Here is a 19859-nt window from a genome sequence, read left to right as displayed (position 1 = left end):
TAACCTCTCATTATACCCTTCCATTATAGTTGTACCCTTTGTCTCCTAAATGTATACCAAAGAGACCTAGTATTAGGATCATGATATATTGTCTCATATATTGTATTCAATGTAAAATGAGGTTTTCCCTTGAAGTGGACTATAATCATTGGATTTTTAGCTTTTTTTAGGTGCACGGTTCATAACATTTGGTATTAAAACATATTAACCTAAGATTTTGCTTCTTTAAGCTATTCATTATGGCAATTTCACTATTATTTTTTTTGGGGAGGAACCAACACTCCTCCATGGCCATGTCATCAGTGACACATTAGTGTCTGCTCACTTACAAGGGTTGGGATTGATAACATGAACCTCACATGTCCACCACATGATCTCCTTCATTGGCATCTAGATCCAAGGTTTTTTTTTTTTTTTTTTTGTATATTCATTATATTATAATTTTTTGGATTCTAGATTTACCATGATTCCACTCTTAGAGTTCATTTGTGAATGTTTCCAAGGTTTAAGGTTACAACCCTCTAGACTCTCTACTATTTAGAACTTTCAAAGGTTTCTTTTTAATTAGTTTTCTATATGCCCAAATATTTGGATATCTAGCCATTCAGAATATCCTTAAACCACTGCTACACTTTACACTTAAGAGACTACAAATTTATAGACTACCATATCTAGATACATAGAGGACTTTCATATCATCTCAATTGGTTCCACCTTTGGAATATGTCAATGCTTAACAAATAAAAAGCAACCAGATATCCATTCATCGAGATAACCAACATAAATGGACATCCACTTCCCATTGTACCTCTACCCTTTAGCTCCTTTCTTTGTTGGTCCTCAGTCATAGCCACCATTGTCCCATATGACTAAGGGCTAGGGCCAAAGCTTCAATCTGTAAATTAACCAATGTTCTAATGAACTTTGTTTTCTTTTTTTTTTTTTATAGGAAGACTCTGAGCCAAAAGAAACACATGAATCATTACACAGAAAACCACAAATTACTACAATAATAATATTAGTGGGTCATGTTATACTAAAATCGACACCATCCTTGGCCCTAAAAGGATCATCGCCATTAAACCAAAACTCATAATTATTGTGGAAATATTATAGAGATAAAATAGTCAAAGTATACATTTTGGATTTAAGGGAATGAGGACCCAATATACTTTTAAATAATATTATCATTAAATCATAGGAAAAAGGTGCTAAAACCCTCTATCTTTGGAAACTACCAAGAATGAAGATGCCTAGTTATTAAATGAAATATCATATCAAGAAGAAATAGAAACTTGTAATGTATTCTAAAGTCTTTATTATATTTCTTTCATTCCACAAATTATAAAGAGAATAAAATATAAAATTTTATAGTATTCATTAATTCAACAAAATACATTAAATTTTCCAGGTTCAATAATTCAGAGTACACTACAAATTTTGATTTTTCTACCCATGCCATATTCAAAATCTATAACTAAAATAATGTAAAGAATTAAAAAAGATAGAAATAAATACTGGTCAGAGTGTAATAAAGATGATCAACAAAACCCAATAGACTTAGCAATTTCCAACCAACCATGAGTAGTTTTCTATAGAACTCCATCCCCTTGCTAGACCATGATACCACAAGGGAAAAGTAGGAACAAAGGTTCTAAATTTAGTCTACAAGGAATTCAACGAAGATAACTTCCACTACTAAGTTTTGCAAAAGGAGGAGCAACTACAAGCACCCACAATACCTATCTCTCACAACACAAGAGGAATTCCTTCTCTTCTTCTCAATCCCTCAGAATTCTTTCCTTTAGTACTTTTTAGTGAGGACATATAAAGGTCCAACTAATGTCACAAAAGTTCCTTGTAGATCTCATGGCTTCATGGCTCTTTCAGCAAGAATATGCATTATTTTCATGGTTGGTTTGATCTATATCATCTTCGTGCCTTGTTTTATATTTTTATACTCTCTAAAACTCTTCCCATCTTCCCTTTCTCCCAGGTTCTCTCTTCCTATTCAAATTTTCCATCTGTCCCCCCTAACAAGAAGTCGCTCTCACAAATTCTTCTTGTCCAATAATGTCGGGAAAACACATTTTTAAAGTGTAGGAGTGATGGCTTAACTCTAGGAATTGGATTTTCCCACTACTTATAGCTTAAACAAAGTGAAGCTAATGAGGTAGGTTAGATAGGAGACTAATAAAGAAATCATTTAGACCCCCTCACCTTCCCCCCCTTGTGGTATCATAACCCTTATAGATTTTAATGTCTATTGGTCTTGATTATCATCATTTTGTTATTACAAAAGTAGAATTAGTTTACAATGTTATAAAATAACTTATGTATCCCTAATGGCAGGCGGAGTGTCCACCTGAAATGTCAGTCATTTCAATCATGATACACAATTTCTCCAAAAGAAAAAAATGACAACACCAAGGTATTTCTACCTCACGGTGACCAATATAGCAGAAAATAAAAATATCCATGCATAGTCTTAAACAAATTTAATTACAAATTTTCCAAGGGGAAAAATTAGAATGTTACAAGATGACCTAACCATATTACATTTATAGGCTATTGAGTTCTAAACCTTTGAATTTGTTAGTTAGTGAGGACAATCATCTTCTTGATCTTGTACAGTATTGATAAGTAATAATGGACAACTGAAGATGTATGTATAAGTCACCAAATGAAGGAGGTCATTATCTATCTATCTATATATATATATATATATATATATATATATATATATATATATATATATTTGCAAATATTTTTGTCTTATGTAATGCAATTTTTTTCATAAGATTTTGTTCAAATGTTCTAACTATTATTGTCTACCATTTTGAGGATATTGGGTTCTATGTTGGTGAGGAACCTCCCCAAAACAAGGAGGAGATGAATGAGGTAAAATAAATGAATCATGCATAAACTATTGGCATGTCATATAAGATTTATTATATTTATCATAATCACATGGAGGATCAATTATGTACATTGGTCTAATGGCTCACCACCTAGTTGTGCTAGTACAACCTTAATAGATTGTGAAACACCCTTATATTTCATATAATCAAGCCTTCCTTATGCATGAAGTTATTGATGCATCATCTTGTCAATGCCCTTGATCTACTCAAGTGGTTAAGGGCATGTCCAATATCTCCTTTCTCTTCCTCCACCTATGAAATCCCCTCCTCCAATAGTTCGACCACCATATATCCCCCCCTCTTCATCCTCCACCTCTTGCATCTCCTCTCCATTGTCCTCCTCCAACTTCTGCAAGTCAACCACTGTCTCCTCCTCCTCTTGCTTGTCTAATTGCACTACCAACAACGACACATGTGCCATTAGTTGTTACAACTACTACACTTCTTAATGATGTTATAGTTGCAATGGTTGCCTCGGGTGATATAGTTCCTCGTGGAGAGAGATCTTAAACTAATTTCTACATTATTATCTATAGAGTCATTGACCATGCCTCTGGATCTAGTGGTAGAGGGTGGATATTTTTAGTAGTAGTTGATATGTGAATTGATTGTTGCAATGTGTATGTGTAATCTTTCATGTATATCATGCATTTTCATATCATGTAAATGACAATTTTGTTTGGTTTATAAAATGTATTATATATATGTTAATGATAAATATTGAAAATATGTTCTTTATTTATAAATTATATTTGAGATGTATCACTCAATTTAAATTTGAAATGCCATATATGTTTAACTCTGGTTGTACACAACTATTTAATTTGGATCTTGATTGCAAAACTTTATTATCATTCATTACCATATAACATTTAACTCTTTTTCAAAATGATTTTTTTTTTGTTTTGAGAAAGATAAATATGTTTATTAAATATATAGACAAACTTGAATAAATGATTCAATTGTTGATTAAGAGATTTAATAAATTATTGTATGATTTGATTATTTTTATAAAACGTTTTTCTTAATTAAATGATATATTTTTAAATTTATCATTAAATGTTTTTATTAAAATAACACATTTTTCATATTAAATCATAAAATCAATTTCACTTTTTTTTTTAATTATTTATTTAATTAGATATTTTATTAAACAAAGGAAATAATTTTCAATTATTGTATTTATATAAAAAGAGATCAAAAGACTTTTAATGAAATTAATATTGAAAATAATAATTATTAATATCATTCTGACCTATACATATCTAAATCATATTTAAATATTTTTTAGATACTATTTATTTAAATATTTTATTAAATTGTGATTTTAAAAATATTATTATATTTAATATAAAACTAAATAAACAAACATTTTATTAAATGGTTTTAAATATACATGGATTATAATAGTTGTTAATATCAAAGTAATAAATAATAATAACATATGGCATATTAAATTATAAAATCAATTTTAAATTAAAAATTACTTTTTTTAATCAATTCATTTATATATTTTTTTACTAAATTATAAAAAAAAATTACAAATTGTTATATTAATATAAAATAAGGTAAAAAATGAAGAGGCAGGAGCGGGAGAGGTTCTTATAAGCCCTGATGAAAAAATAGTGACTAAATTTGCATGGGGTTAGGAACAACATGAAATATTATGGTAGAGTTCCTTGCACTTTGGAAAGGACAAGAGGTGGCTATATAAAAGAAAATTCAAAGAATCTCAATATTTGAAGATTCTATGATCATCATCAATAAAATAACAAAGGCTAGAGATCTAATGAGTTCCTCATCTCTCCCTAAGGCTCTAAGAGCGATTAGTTCTACTTTTCAATTTGAAAAGATTGAATTTCATCATATTCTTAGACAGTTGAATGCAAAAGTGGATGAGCTTGCTAAAAAGGGTTCCAATCTAGGGCAAAGAAAACTTGAAATGGAAAACACAATGTGTTTGTACCCTACCTCTTAGTACTTATGAGTTTTTCAAATTATATAAAGGTCGTATGCGGCACATCTAATGCCAATAGGCATAAGCATGAAATTTGGATTATATTCCTTCAATGATCCAGGTGGATGTTGGTCCACCTATCCCACTTGGACCCCCACAACTTTCTCTTTCAGTTTTTCAGTTTCCTTAATTGTAGCACAGTTTACTATTTTTAGCAATTTTTTTCGAGTCCTGAACTTCCGGAGCCGTTTTGAGGCCCTAAACGAAATGTTTTGGGAAAAATGGGAGAAACATGGGGCCATGGGCCAATGTTTCTCATCCCAAAGTTGTAGCCCTCAGATATATCTTTCTAACGAGGTATTGTGTGCGTCAAATGGAGATCATATGCCAAAGTTACGACCCCGGGAAGTTGATGTACCAATCTACCCAAAATGGGGCCCATAGTTTGGCGCTTCATCTCCTAGGGTTAGGTTTTTGGATGTTTAGGGTTTTCCATTGTTTCTCAACAATAAATAGGCCTTCGAGCCTCATTGTAAGACAATTCAGAGGCATGTAGCCACCACATCTCTTCTTAGAGATAAGCTACCATCGCCCTAGTTGGTTTATTTCCATTTCTATTTGTAAGCATATTTCAGTATTTTACATTAATGAAATGAAGTATTATTTCTATTGCATCTCTATATTTATGGTTATATCTGTAATTTGTTGTATTCCTGTTTAAATCCGGATCAGTGGTATTAGAGCGGTCTACTCTTTCTCTATTTTTCTTTGCATGTCCCCAACGAGGTTGGGATATAAAGAATTAGGGCTTGAACTGATCGAACCTTTGCAAGACCAACCTCACAAATCCCGATGGCCTCCCATGGCAGATGAAAAGAAAGACGAGGGGGCAAGAGATCCTATCAAAATCTTGCTCGAAGAGGCCCTCGAGCAACAAAGGAACACGATGATGGAAAATTTTGCCCAGATCCTTCAACGGCTACCCAGGGGTGACGCATCTGCTTCCAACAACTACTCTGGAAACACCACACCCTTTAAGGTACAAGTTAACTTTGAAATCCCCATATTCAAAGAACGGATAGATGCAAATGCCTTAGATAAATGGTTAAATATACTAGAAGGGTATTTTTCGGTTCATGATTTTTCCAGCCGGGAAAAGATTACTTTCGCTCTTCTCAAAACAGCCCCCCACGTCAAGGACTGGTGGGAAACCTACTGCGAGCAGAAGGATGAAAGTACAGGCTCACTAATTTTAGCCGCACGCACTTGGAATTCATTCCGGGATGCCATCAAGGAGCAGTACTACCCTAGCAAGAGCTATGAGGACAAATACATAAAGTGGACCATGCTGCGATAGGGAAGGGACCAAGATGTGTTGGAGTTCACAAATATTTTTCATACCCTTCGCACAAAGTTGGGTATCAAGGATTTTGAGCTTCATTTGGTACTCAAATACCGCAATTTCCCACATAGATACATCCAGGACGAGATGGAGTTCCTGAACATATCCTCACTCGGCACGACATACCGATACACTCTCAAGATCAAGCAAAAGCTTAAACGAAAGAAGCAAGCCTTTGGATCTGTGAATCTGAAGAAAAAAGACAAAGCCAAGGCGGGGTGACCCAAGACAACCCGTCGAAGCTGCAAGAAAAGAACAACACCACGAAGTCAAATAAGGACACAAGAAAGTGGTGTGAGTTCCATAAGATCCCCACTCATAACTAAAGTGATTGTCGAACCAAGCAGTCGCTGGTGGTCAAGTTGAAGGCTTCAAAATCATATGTATGTTCCAACCCTGAGTCAGAACCCAACAAGGGGAATGAAAAAGGGAAGAAAATCATTGATGCAGAGCCCAATGCCACTGTTTCCACCGCCAAGGTCCAGAAGAATGAGCTCGAAGATCCAGAGGAGGGGGAGCGCCTTTTCCACTCACAGATGTGGGTGAAGGGTTCACTGCACAATTCATTGTCGAAAGTGGTAGCCAAAAGAACCTCATTTCAGTAGAGGTCGTGAAGTGTCTGGGACTACCAACCATACCACACCTACAACTGTACAACAGCGGGTGGCTTCACCAAGGATGAGATCTCTGAGTCTGCTATTAGTACCACCTTCCCTACAACATTAAGCCCTTCACAGATGAGGTATTGTGTGATGTTGCACCACTTGATGTTTGTGATGTATTATTAGGCCAACCATACTTATGGAAGCGACATGCTATGTATGAGTCAAGGCCTCGTGTTGTTATTATTTCTTTGTGTAATACATTATATAGGATACTGAAGGTAGCCCCACCTACCGCCACTTCTTTCATCTCTGCTAAGAAAGGCAGTAAGATCATCTCCCAAACTAGGAAATTTATTTTCTGTCTGGTTCACTCCCAAAGTAAGGGGAAGATCATCGCCACATCCATGATCCCCGCGAAGGGTTCCTCCACACAGTAGAAACAGCATATGTATATGGTCATTAAAGTAGACAAGAACATCTTCTCCTCACCCACAGGGGTATCATTGCACTATCAGGTCAAGCATTTGTTCGATCTAACTTCCAGAGCACCTCTACCCAATGGGCCGGTCTATTGCCACTCGATTATGGAAAATGCCAAGTACAAGTAGTGACATGATCAACATCAGGTACCACACAAGTTTCAAGTGGGTGACAAAGTTTGGTTGCATCTGCAGAAAGAACACCTTACAAGAGCCCATCAAAAGCTCAGACCACTCCGATATGGTCCTTACACCATTACGAAGGCTGTGGGAAACAATGCTTTGGAGCACAACATTCCCCCATTCCTTCACATACACTAAGTGTTCAATGTGGACCGTCCTCAACCATGCTTCCCACCGTCACTTGACACATCAGAGGTTGCAGAACAGCTCATTAGGGACCAAGTCCAGCAAAAGTTTCCTCATCTCACAGAGGAACTCAACGCAATGGGGACCGTTACTTCCTAAGGGGGAAGGAATGATCTAGGTGGATGTTGGTGGCCACCCACCTATCCCACTTGGACCCCCACAACTGTCTCTTTCAGTTTCCTTAATTGTAGCACAATTTACTATTTTTAGCAGTTTTTCGAGTCCTGAACTTTTGGAGCCGGTTTGAGGCCCTAAACGATGTTTTTTGGGAAACCTGGGAGAAACATAGGCCCATGGACCAATGTTTTTGATCCCAAAAATGTAGCCCTCGGATATATCTTTCTAACGAGGTATTGTGCTCAAACGGATATCGTATGCCAAAGTTACAACCCCTGGAAATTGATGTACCAATTTACCCAAAATGGGGCCCATAGTTTGGCGCTTCATCTCCTAGGGTTAGGTTTTTGTATGTTTAGGGTTTTCCATTGTTTCTCAACAATAAATAGGTCCTTGAGCCTCATTATAAGATAGTTCAGAGGCATGTAGCTGCCACATCTCTTCTTAGAGATAAGCTACCATCGCCCTAGCTGGTTTATTTCCATTTCTATTTGTAGGCATATTTTAGTATTTTACATTAATGAAATGAAGTATTATTTCTGTTGCATCTCTGTATTTATGGTTATATCTGATCCAGGTCCAGGTGTGAAGAAGGACCCTTCCAAGACCTTTTACTTTCATGGTGTGTTAAATTTCATTTTAAAATAACATTAATGAATACATTTGCATGCGGAAAAGAAGAGGAACATGATAATCATCAACACATGAAAACAAAAGCGTTGATAATGGAGTTCGTCCAGGAGGGACTACGTCTCCGGGCCCCGATGTCAAGGTGGTGTAGGCCACTGCATTAAGTGCTGTAAAAAATGGTGATGTACACAAGAGATGATGTCGTGATCATACAAGGAAAAATTCCCTCACGCAGGAGTGGCTCTAAGAGATGTTCCACAACCAGAACTCTCAATCAAAAGACTCCTATCAGTATGACACAAAAACATGCATGATGAATCATCCTACCAACATGGCATAAAATGGATGTCAAACACAAAACATGCATGAAGACAACAAGAGTATCCCAACAAACATACAACAAGGGATCTCAAAACATAACATGATGAGTTATGACAACAAATACATCACATAGAAGATTCCCCATCAAATCAAGCAAGGAATCATGACAACATGTAATAAACAAGATCCTGCATCAATATCAATCAAGGATCATTCAATGTAATGTAAAAGAAGAAGTACATGAAGAATAATCATATACCTCACACCACAGGCCATCTGAAGAAGTGGATGTTCATATCTTTAGCAAAAACAATCCACGGTGAATAACGTTGTTCACATTGTTGATGCGCAGGCAGGGCCTGTTACCAATATGGACTTTGGCTCCCCTTGCATCGATTGTTTCCTTGCTTATCACAATTAGTAATCAGGGGCATCTGAAATAGAGCTGTCAAAGTGCTGAAGCTCGCTGAAACATCGATCTCACAGCATCGATTACAAGAAGAAGACTGCTCTGGCTATCTGCAATATAGCTCTCTGGCTATCTGGCTTTGTAGTGCTCTGGCTATGTCGCTGCAAGTCTACAGCTCTGCCTGACCCTCTAGTTCTTTGGCTCACCTTCTCGCATTGCCTCGATCAAGCTCTGTGGCTCTACGGCTCTCAGTGCTCTGGCTTTCAAGCACTCGGGCTTTCAAGCTTTTTCTGAGTAACCCACAGCACTGTCTAGCTATCTCTAGCTATCTGGCCCTCTTGTGTTGCGGCTCTCCATCAGGCGTAGCCTCCTCATTGGCTCTCTGGCACTTCAGGCTCTCGGGGCACTCTAGCATAGGCTCTCGGGCTCTCTCTGGCACAACACTCCCCTCCCTTGGCTCTTTGTCACTCATCGTGTTTTATAACATGTTTTTGGGACAAGGCCGCTTCAAACGTGGAGTTTGTTGATGTAAAATAGAAGCCATTTGCATAGAAGGATCGGCGGGCACAATAAAAACCTCGGAATAGCCTTTTTCTGTTAAAACAGATAATACACGGAAACATTGAAAATTCCGATTGAAAATCTATAAAGCCGGACTTCAAAATATATCAAATCGGGTCCATAAATCCATTGGGTCTGCGCTATATCGCAATGGCATATCACTCTGTTAATGGCCCTATTTATCGGGGGATCGCCGATCGTCGATATGCCAATATGCCTATTAGATCTGGATCGTTGATTTGTTCCTTGATCAAACGGTCCAGATTGCATCGTATGTCACTATCGCATCACCCCTTGGTATCTGGAATCACCGATCTCTGATATGCCGATCGCCGATATAGCCGATTAAATATGGATCGTTGATCGGACTTCTTATCCAACAGTTAACATTGCATTGCTGATCGCTATCGCATATCGCAATTGTTGTGGCCCGGGGGTTTTGCCTTTGGCCTTTAGAACCCCCGATCATATGACTTAAGCCCCAATATTGCCGATAGCATGCCTCCGACTCCAATTAATCGGAGATCACTGATCGGGGGTTCTAAAGGCCCGACCTTAAGTCCGCCCTTTGGACTCCTCCGATTGCAATTTGCCTTATAAGGCTTTAAAACCCATTTTTAGAGGAAATGCCTCCTTTTTCAAAGGAACCAAGGCAAACTCTTTCTGCGATAACTTCATCATCCAAACTCGGATTGGAGTGTTGTTCGCACCGTTGGAATCAGGACAACGAGATCTATGCTTTGGTCTTGGGTTGACATCATTTTGAACACTTTTATTTTCGAGCGTTCATAAACCCTCTTTGTCCTGTGTGTCTTTCTGGAGCCACCTGGATCAATCCTCCCCACTGAAAAGGTCTGCATCACAAGTGTCCTGAAAAGGTCTCGCTTCCATCTCCTTCACCTTTGTTCTTCGGAGCCTTAAGCCGACACCTGCTACCTCTGTAACTTGTAGTACATTGTTTTCAAATTACATGCTTGAATGACATGACCAATAATGACCCAAATGGCCCACACTTGCCACGAGTTTATAACACATACTCAGTGGTCAAGTTTACAACAAGATGGATGAAATACCCCTGCTATGACAACAAGGCCAACCTATCATGGTTGTTTCAACAAGTGATGGAAAACACATCATCACTTTTACACTTTAAAATGCAACAAATAATCTATAAAAGAATGACCATGAAACGAAAACATGTCTAGAAACCATTTTTCACTTATCACGGTGAATGGGTCGCCTCCTTGTGGTGATTTTGTTTGTCGAACAACTGCTTTTCCTGGTTCACGCACCGACGCTTTGTCTTTAAGGCGCTACTTTGGATGGAGCCTCCAACAAGTGGCTCTTTGATGACCATTTCTGTCACAATGAATGTAGTAGGTTTTCTTCCTCCATATCTGCTTAACCTGTTTCCTTTCATGCTATTGAGAGGGTCTTTCACACCTCTTGAGTGTTGCCATTCTTTTCCAACACTTAGAAAAGGTATGATTAGGTAAACCACAAAAGGTACATGTTTTTCGATGCCTTGATCTTCGTTCATTATTAACAACATGATCATAATCAAAATGAACATTTGAAGATCGAAAATGGTTATACCTTCCCTTGTTGTCTCTGATGTTAGTATGGCGATGAGAGCTTGCCTCAGCTCTCTCCCTGTAATGGACACTGCCATGGGATGATGGGGATGCTTTCCCATCATTCTCTTTCCTTGACGATGTCTCGGACGAATCTGACACCTTTGAGCATTCTCCTTTAGTGTATCTCGAGCCTGCAAATCGATGTTCATGCACAACCTCCAAAGGTTGAGTTATGCCTTGGTTATTAACACCAAGTTCTTCATGCCTCATCCTTGTAAGGAGCCTCATGTTTGTCCCTGTAATTGGGATCTCCAAATCTCTAAAAGACATCATACTATGAGAAGATGAAATCGAAAGGAAATCAACATCTTTTACCTCCTCTTTCGATTTGGAAAGAACTGATGAGGGCTGCTCATCATCCGTTGTTGGTGGTTTGCTAACTGTCTCAGTGCATTCCCCAACTTCTTTCTTGACATACCCAAGTCCTTCTTGATGAGGTAATTCCTCTAATTTGATGGGGTTGACAATGCCTTGGCCATTAATTCCCAAGCCTTTTCCTTCATACCCCATTCTCTTCAACAGTTTGGAGCCAATTCCTATGGTGTGATTTTCAAAAACAGCGAAATCATCATTAGGAAATATACATGAAGGAGAACTACTTTTTACCTCGCATGGGTCACGCTATAGATTTTCTGAGGCCTCATCCTTTGCTTGCAGCTGTCATAGCAAACTTTGTTTTTCCTCTTTCTCTTCATGTAGACGCATCTTCAATTCATCATTCTCTGTTTGAAGATTATGTTTGTTTTGCTTCAGTTCTTCCATGGCCTCTTCTGTGGCTTGCAACTAAAGTTGTAACCACTCCTTTTCCTCTTTCTCTTTTTGTGAAGTTTCATACACGATTTCCACTCTCTTGGAAATGTTGACCATGGTCTCGTACATCGCTCTTTCATCCTCTGTCATTGTTCACACTGCAATTCACATCAACGCAAAGACCGCTCTGATACCACTTGATCCAGGTCCGGGTGTGAAGAAGGACCCTTCCAAGACCTTTTAATTTCGTGATGTGTTAAATTTCATTTTAAAATAACATTAATGAATACATCTACATGCGGAAAAGAATAGGAACATGACAATCATCAACACATAAAAACATAAGCGTTGATAACGGAGTTCATCCAGGAGGGACTACGTCTCTGGGCCCCGGTGTTAGTGTAGGCCGCTGCATTAAGTGCTGTCAAAAATGGTGATGTACACAAGAGATGATGTCATGATCATACAAGGAAAAATGCCCTCATGCAGGAGTGGCTCTAAGAGATGTTCTACAACCGGAACTCTCAATCAAAAGACTCCTATTAGTATGACACAAACATGCATGATGAATCATCCTGCCAACATGGCATAAAACGGATTTCAAACAGAAAACATGCATGACGACAATAAGAGTATCCCAATAACATACAACAAGGGATATCAAAACATAACATGATGAGTTATGACAACAAATACATCACATAGAATATTCCCCATCAAATCAAGCAAGGAATCATGACAACATGTAATAAACAAGATGTTGCATCAATATCAATCAAGGATCATGCAACATAATGTAAAAGAAGAATTATATGAAAAATAATCATATACCTCACACCACGGGCCATTTGAAGAAGTGGAAGTTCATATCTTTAGCAAAAACAATCCACATTGAATAAAGTTGTTCACATTGTTGATGTGGGGGCAGGGCCTATTACCAATTTGGACTTTAGCTCCCCTTGCATCGATCGTTTCCTCGCTTATCACAATCAGCAATCAGGGGCATATGAAACAGAGTTGTCAAAGTGCTGAAGCTTGCTGAAACATCGATCTCACAACATCGATTGCAAGAAGAAGACTGCTCTAGCTATCTGCAATATAGCTCTCTGGCTATCTGGCTTTGTAGCACTCTCGCTATGTTGCTGCAAGTCTGCAGCTCTGCCTAACCCTCTGGTTCTTTGGCTCACCTTCTCATGTTGCCTCGATCAAGCTCTGTGGCTCTATGGCTCTCCGTAATCTGGCTTTCAAGCGCTCGGGCTTTGAAGATTCTCTGAGGAAACCCATGACACTGTCTAGCTATCTTTGGTTATCTGGCCCTCTTGTGTTGCGGCTCTCCATCGGGCGCAACCCCCTCATTGGCTCTCTGGCACTTCAGGCTCTCTGGGCACTCTAGCACAGGCTCTCAGGCTCTCTCTGGCACAACACTCCCCTCCCTTGACTCTCTGTCACTCATCGTGTTTTATAACATGTTTTTGGGACAAGGCCACTTCAAACGTAGAGTTTGTTGATGTAAAATACAATCCGTTTGCATAGAAGGATCAGTGGGCGCAACAAAAACCTCGAAATAGCCTTTTTCTTCTAAAACAGACAATACACAGAAACATTGAAAATTCTGACCGGAAATCTATAAAGCCGAACTTCAAAATATATCAAATTGGGTCCATAAACCCATTGGGTCCATGCTATATCGCAATCACATATCGCTATATCAATGGCCCTGTTTATCGGGGGATTGCTGATACGCCGATCATCGATATGCCCATTAGATCTAGACCGTTGATCTGTTCCTTGATCGGATGGTCCAGATTGCATCGCATGTCGCTATCACATCACCCCTTGGTATCTGGAATCGCTGATCTCCGATATGTTGATCGCCGATATGCCGATATGCCGATCGCCGATCGCCAATCTGCCGATATGTCGATCGCTGATATTGTCGATTAAATCTGGACTGTTGATATGACTTCCGATTCGACAGATGAGATTCCATCACTGATCGCTATCGCATATTGCAATCGCTACGGCTTGGGGGTTCTGCCTTTGGCATTTGCCGACGATGCCGATCGCATGACTTAAGCCTCGATATCACCAATAGCATGCCTCCAACTCCGATTAATCGGAGATCGTTGATCGGGGGTTCTAAAGGCCCAGCCTTAAGTCCACCCTTTGGACTCCTCCGATTGTGATTTGCCTTATAAGGCTTAAAAACCCATTTTTAGAGGAAATGCCTCCTTTTTCAAAGGAACCAAGGCAAACTCTTTCTGCCATAACTTCATCATCCAGACTCGGATTGGAGTGCCATTCACACCATTGGAATCAGGATGACAAGATCTACGCTCTGGTCCTGGGTCGACATCATTCTAAACACTTTGATTTTTGAGCATTCATAAACCCTCTTTATCCTGTGTGTCTTTCTGGAGCCACTTGGATCAATATCTGTAATTTGTTGCATTCCTGTTTAAATCCGGATCATTCAAAGGCCTAGAGGCACAACAAATTCCACTAACATTGCAATGATGGTGTTGTCGCTACTACAACACCCTCCAAAAATTTAGCCTGCATCCAATTTTGGAGCCTACTTTGTCTTTTCATGTTATCATCGCAAACATTGAGTGTCTTCTTGTGTGTTTTATCTAAGTATTTGACAGTCTTCTAGCATAGCCAAGGATCGTACATCGCATAAATGTGGTTTTGGTTTGTTTCAAGGGATGGTCTTCATGTTAATGGGTTTTTCTTAGTATGTAGACATGTATCACACTCATTTCCAAAGTTTTAAGCACTGTCACACAAGTGTCGTCACTATCGTCACAAAGTGTATCTTTGGTGTCACACTTGGGGAAAGTCATCGCAATGTCGTTGCATTGAGGAAAGTATGTTGTTCATGTGTTCTAGGTGATCTATGTTGTGTCGTCAAGTATTATAAATGTGTTATCATACTCAATTCTCATGACTGTTCACTTCAGTTTCCGTAATCCCACACTTAGTTAGATCTGGAGAACTTCTCGACCAAGCAACCTGGCATCACCCAACCCTCCTGAACCGAACATTGTGTAGTCTTAGTGCTCAAGCCTTAACCTTTCCTCTTGGCACTACGCAATGGAAATCCCCTGCTTCATAGAACTACGCATTGTGCAATCACAATGCTTAGTCCCGACCCTTGAGCTCCAGAATTCCACAATCCTTACCCTTAGCTAGTATCTTTTGTGCACTACATAGTCTCATGCACAAAGTCTCAGCCTTGAGCCCTTAAACTATGCAACTATGAAATCCCTTAGCCTTTGCCCCTCCAAAATTGCGTAGTGGGAAACCTCAAGCCTCAAGCCCTCAACCTGACCTCTTGATCCCCTCAACAACACAAATGACAATCCCTGACTTAATTGAACTACACATTATGTAGTCTCAAGGCTTAGCCTTTGACCCTGACATCCTGAGTTGCACAAATACGCAATCCATGATCTTGTTTCCTAGCTTATCACCTGGTTCCATCCCATTTAATGGATTGTTTTGCATCATATTAGACTATGGGTTTTATCAGAATAATTTCATCTAGTCATGAGTGGATTTCAGTTGCAGGTATTTTATCATGTTATGATAGGATGATGATGAAGGAATGATGAAGGAGACTTTGCTATAAGACAACTTTGAAGCTACAAGAACAAGTTGATGAATCAAGAGAAGACAAATAGACATTAGTTGCGACAACAGATGGAAGTCAAGTTTACATTGAAGACTCCTATCTTCAAGACATAAGGAGGAAGAACAAGACCATGTTCATATTTCACAAGAAATAAGAAACAAAGAGTGGCTTGACACTTCCATGTCAACATGAAGTCCATGTCATTAGTGTTATGTCATGTCATGTCATAAATCATCATGTGCCACATCATTTTTTGGATTATGTAAATTCATATTGGAGTAATGTAATGTAAAGTGGAAGTCCAAGAGTCATCTATGTAATGTGAAAAGTCATGTAGGAAGTCGAAAGGTCATTGAGAAGTCAAACAGTCATGAGGGTAGTCCAAGAGTCACAAGGGAGGTGATGGATCACCCCAGTTGTTATATATACACCCTCATTGCTCATGTAAAGGAATTTTCACCTTGGCTCCTCTTATCTAGAATTAGAGAGGAATATAATTCTTTTGGACGAGCAAGTGGTTGCTCTAAAGCTCCACTATTGGGGCTATTGGTGTTCACTATCATAATGTATCTTAAAACTTTTACTTAATTCAGAAGCTTGCTGAACCAACACACTTTCATGCATATGTTGTAAATATTGTAAGACTATTCTTTGAATGTTTGCGATGTATATTGTTTTCATATGTACTAAGGAAATTGAACTATTTCGGTGGCGTTGGTACTTATCTTGTTGAAGGTGTGTTGTATGTGTTTTAACAATAGTTTCTTGTAAGTGAACTATTTCTCTAGTTGTCAAACAATTCATTTATATGTCATGTTCGTGTGTCTTTTCTAGACCAGTATTATTACTTATCTTTTAAAGGATCACTTTTCTCTCCCCCCTTCTGTAGTGTAGGTTTTAACCCCGTACAGAAATTACCTGCATACGAATTCTAAAACACATAAAATAAACAATGCAAGAGCATAACACATAAAACACATATACATATATATTTTCCCTTGGATCCCAAAACCAGGACTACCAGCTAGATTTTTCATTATGTTCCTTTCAATGTTACAATACATTTTTATACATTCCGAAGCATCCAATACCATGGACCAAAAACCATCGCATCCAAAACCATGGACCGAAAACCATCGCGTCCAAAAACATATGTGAAAATCATGCACAAAACCACAGGTGGGTCCGCCCAACCTAACATAGGTTCCAAAATCAAAATTTTCCAGGGCACTGCCCCAGACGCAATAGAGTGGGGTTACCTGCACCCCTCAAACCCCCTTTGACCCCCCGCTACACCATTGGCATAACGAAGGGGGGGCTCCGCCCCCCCTCTAACCCCCCGGTTAACTACGTGGGCTAGTCGTGGAAAGAATATAACACAACCCAACATTCTCCCACTTGTTGTTTTCTTTCCACAAGGGGCCACAAGAGAGCTTAGTCATTTATCCAGCCCTGCAACGCCCATTGTTTCTCTACACCAAGAGAACTTCTCAGAGCTCACAGATTTTGTCAATGCATTTGTAGTATTATTCAATGTGTCCACCTTTACCAGCAACACCTTTTTGTCTTCTATCATATCCCTCACAAAGTGATATTGAACATCAATGTGCTTTGTCTTCGAATGATATGCAGGGTTCTTTTCCAAGAACATTACACTTTGGCTATCACAGTCTATCCTTCTAGCTCCATGTACTAACCCCATACTTGAACACAATCTCTGCAACCAAACTTCTTCCTTGCTTGCATGAGTGGCTACCATGTATTCTGTCTTTGTAGTTGACCGTGCCGCTACAGATTGTTTCTTACTCATCCAACTGACTGCACCTCCAAATAAGTTAAACACATACCCACTTGTAGATCTTCTTTGATCCAAATCTCCATCCCAGTCTGCATCAACAAAGCCACAAATATCCAACACTCTGGCCAATCTTGGTCTTCCTTGGTAGCACAAACCATAATCACTAGTGCCACACAAATACCTAAAAACCCGCTTCACTGCTGTCCAATGCTCCTTTCCTGGTTTTGACATAAACCTGCTCAATACTCCCACTACATGTGCAATGTCTGGTCTAGTATAGACCATTGCATACATTAGGCTACTGACTACACTTGCATATGGAACATGGGACATGTCCTCTTCCTCTTCTTGTGTCTTGGGACACTGTTCAGCAGATAACTTTACACCTACAGGAATAGGAACCTTCACTGGTTTACTATCCTGCATATTAAATCTTTGCAATATTGTCTCGACATACTTCCTTTGGTTTAACCAGAGCTTCCTCTTTTCCCGATATCTTTTAATTTCCATGCCCAAAATATAGTTTGCAGCACCAATATCTTTCATGTCGAATTTGGAGGACAATTGGGTCTTCAAATCTTGGATACTTTCTTTGTCATTTCCAACCAACAACATATCATCCACATACAAGACCAAATAAATAACACGGTCACCAATTAGTTTAAAATATACACAGTGATTTGCTTTGCTTCTGGTGAAGCCAAGTCCCCATATAAATGTATCAAATTTTTGATACCACATCCTTGGTGACTGTTTTAACCCATGTAGAGACTTCTTTAACTTGCATACCAGTCCTTTCTTACCCTTCACCGCAAAACCTTCAGGTTGATTCATGTAGATCTCTTCTTCCAAATCCCCGTGAAGAAATGTTGTCTTCACATCCATCTGTTCTACCTCAAAATCAAAAGCAGCAGCAACAAATAAAAGTAATCTAATAGAAGCTACCTTGGCAACAGGAGAAAAAATATCACAAAAATCAATTCCCGGCACCTGGGAATAACCTTTTGCAACCAACCGAGCTTTGTATTTCTCCACCTTTCCTTCTGCATTTGTCTTCTTCTTGAACACCCAATTGCTGCCAATGGGTTTCCTTCCAGCCGGCAACTCCACCAGATCACATGGCTCATTTTTGTGCAAAGATGTTATTTCATCAACCATGGCCTCTTTCCAAAGTTTTCCATCCTCTGAATCTACTGCTTCCTTCACAGTTCTGGGATCATCATCAGTAATATATAAAGCAAAATTTGAACAGAAATCAGATGGACTATACCTTTCTGGCTGCCTTCTTTCTCGAACTGATCTTCTCACAGCCGGAGTTTGTGGCTCTTCATCTTATGATTCCTCCTCTGCTGTAGAGTCTGATTCTTCCTCCTTTAGCTCAAACTCTATCTTCTCAGGTTCCTTAGGTTGGACTTCATGTTTAATAACATCTTTCACCTCTCTGAACACCACATCTTGGTTTTACACAACCTTCCTTGTTACTGGGTTCCAAATCTTATAACCCTTTAAACCATCCTTATACCCAATAAAGATGCACTTTTCAGATTTACTATCCAACTTGGTTCGTTTATCCTTTGGAACATGTACATATGCATCACATCCAAATACCCTCAGATGTGAAAGAGAGGGTTTCTTACCAGTCCATACCTCTTGTGGAGTTTTATCTTCCAACGTTGATGAAGGTGATCTGTTGACTAGGTAACATGTTGTCTCCACCACCTCTACCCAGAATTCCTGTCCTAACCCGACACCACTAAGCATGCTTCTTGCCCTTTCCATCAACGTCTTGTTCATTCTTTCCGCAACTCCATTTTGCTGAGGTGTATATGGAGTGGTCTTCTACCGTGCTATATCACACTTCTTACAGAATTCTTCAAATTCCTTATTGCAAAACTCTCCACCGTTATTTATCCTCAGCACCTTTATCTTCTTCTTTGTCTGGTTTCCCACCAGAGCCTTGAATTCTTTAAACCTGTCAAAGACTTCTGATTTCTTCTTAAGGAAATATATCCATGTATTCCTTGAGAAGTCATCTATAAATGATACATAGTACACAGACTTACCTAGTGATGGAACCTTCACAGGTCCAAACACATCATTATGCACAAGCTCTAATATATGTTTCGCCCTCTTACCACCAGAGGGGAAACTCACCCGATTCTGCTTCCCATATACACAATTTTTCAAAGAAATCAAAATCCAGATAGATATTACTCATACCTTCTACCATACCTTTACCATGAAGTATTCGAAGGCCCTTCTCTCC

The sequence above is a fragment of the Pinus tabuliformis genome, chromosome 8, assembly GCF_031772625.1.
Source record: "Pinus tabuliformis cultivar Carrire ecotype Pingquan chromosome 8, CPIR1, whole genome shotgun sequence".
NCBI lineage: Eukaryota > Viridiplantae > Streptophyta > Pinopsida > Pinales > Pinaceae > Pinus > Pinus tabuliformis.
The sequence above is the reverse complement of the archived record's forward strand: the minus strand, read 5'-3'. Positions refer to the sequence as shown.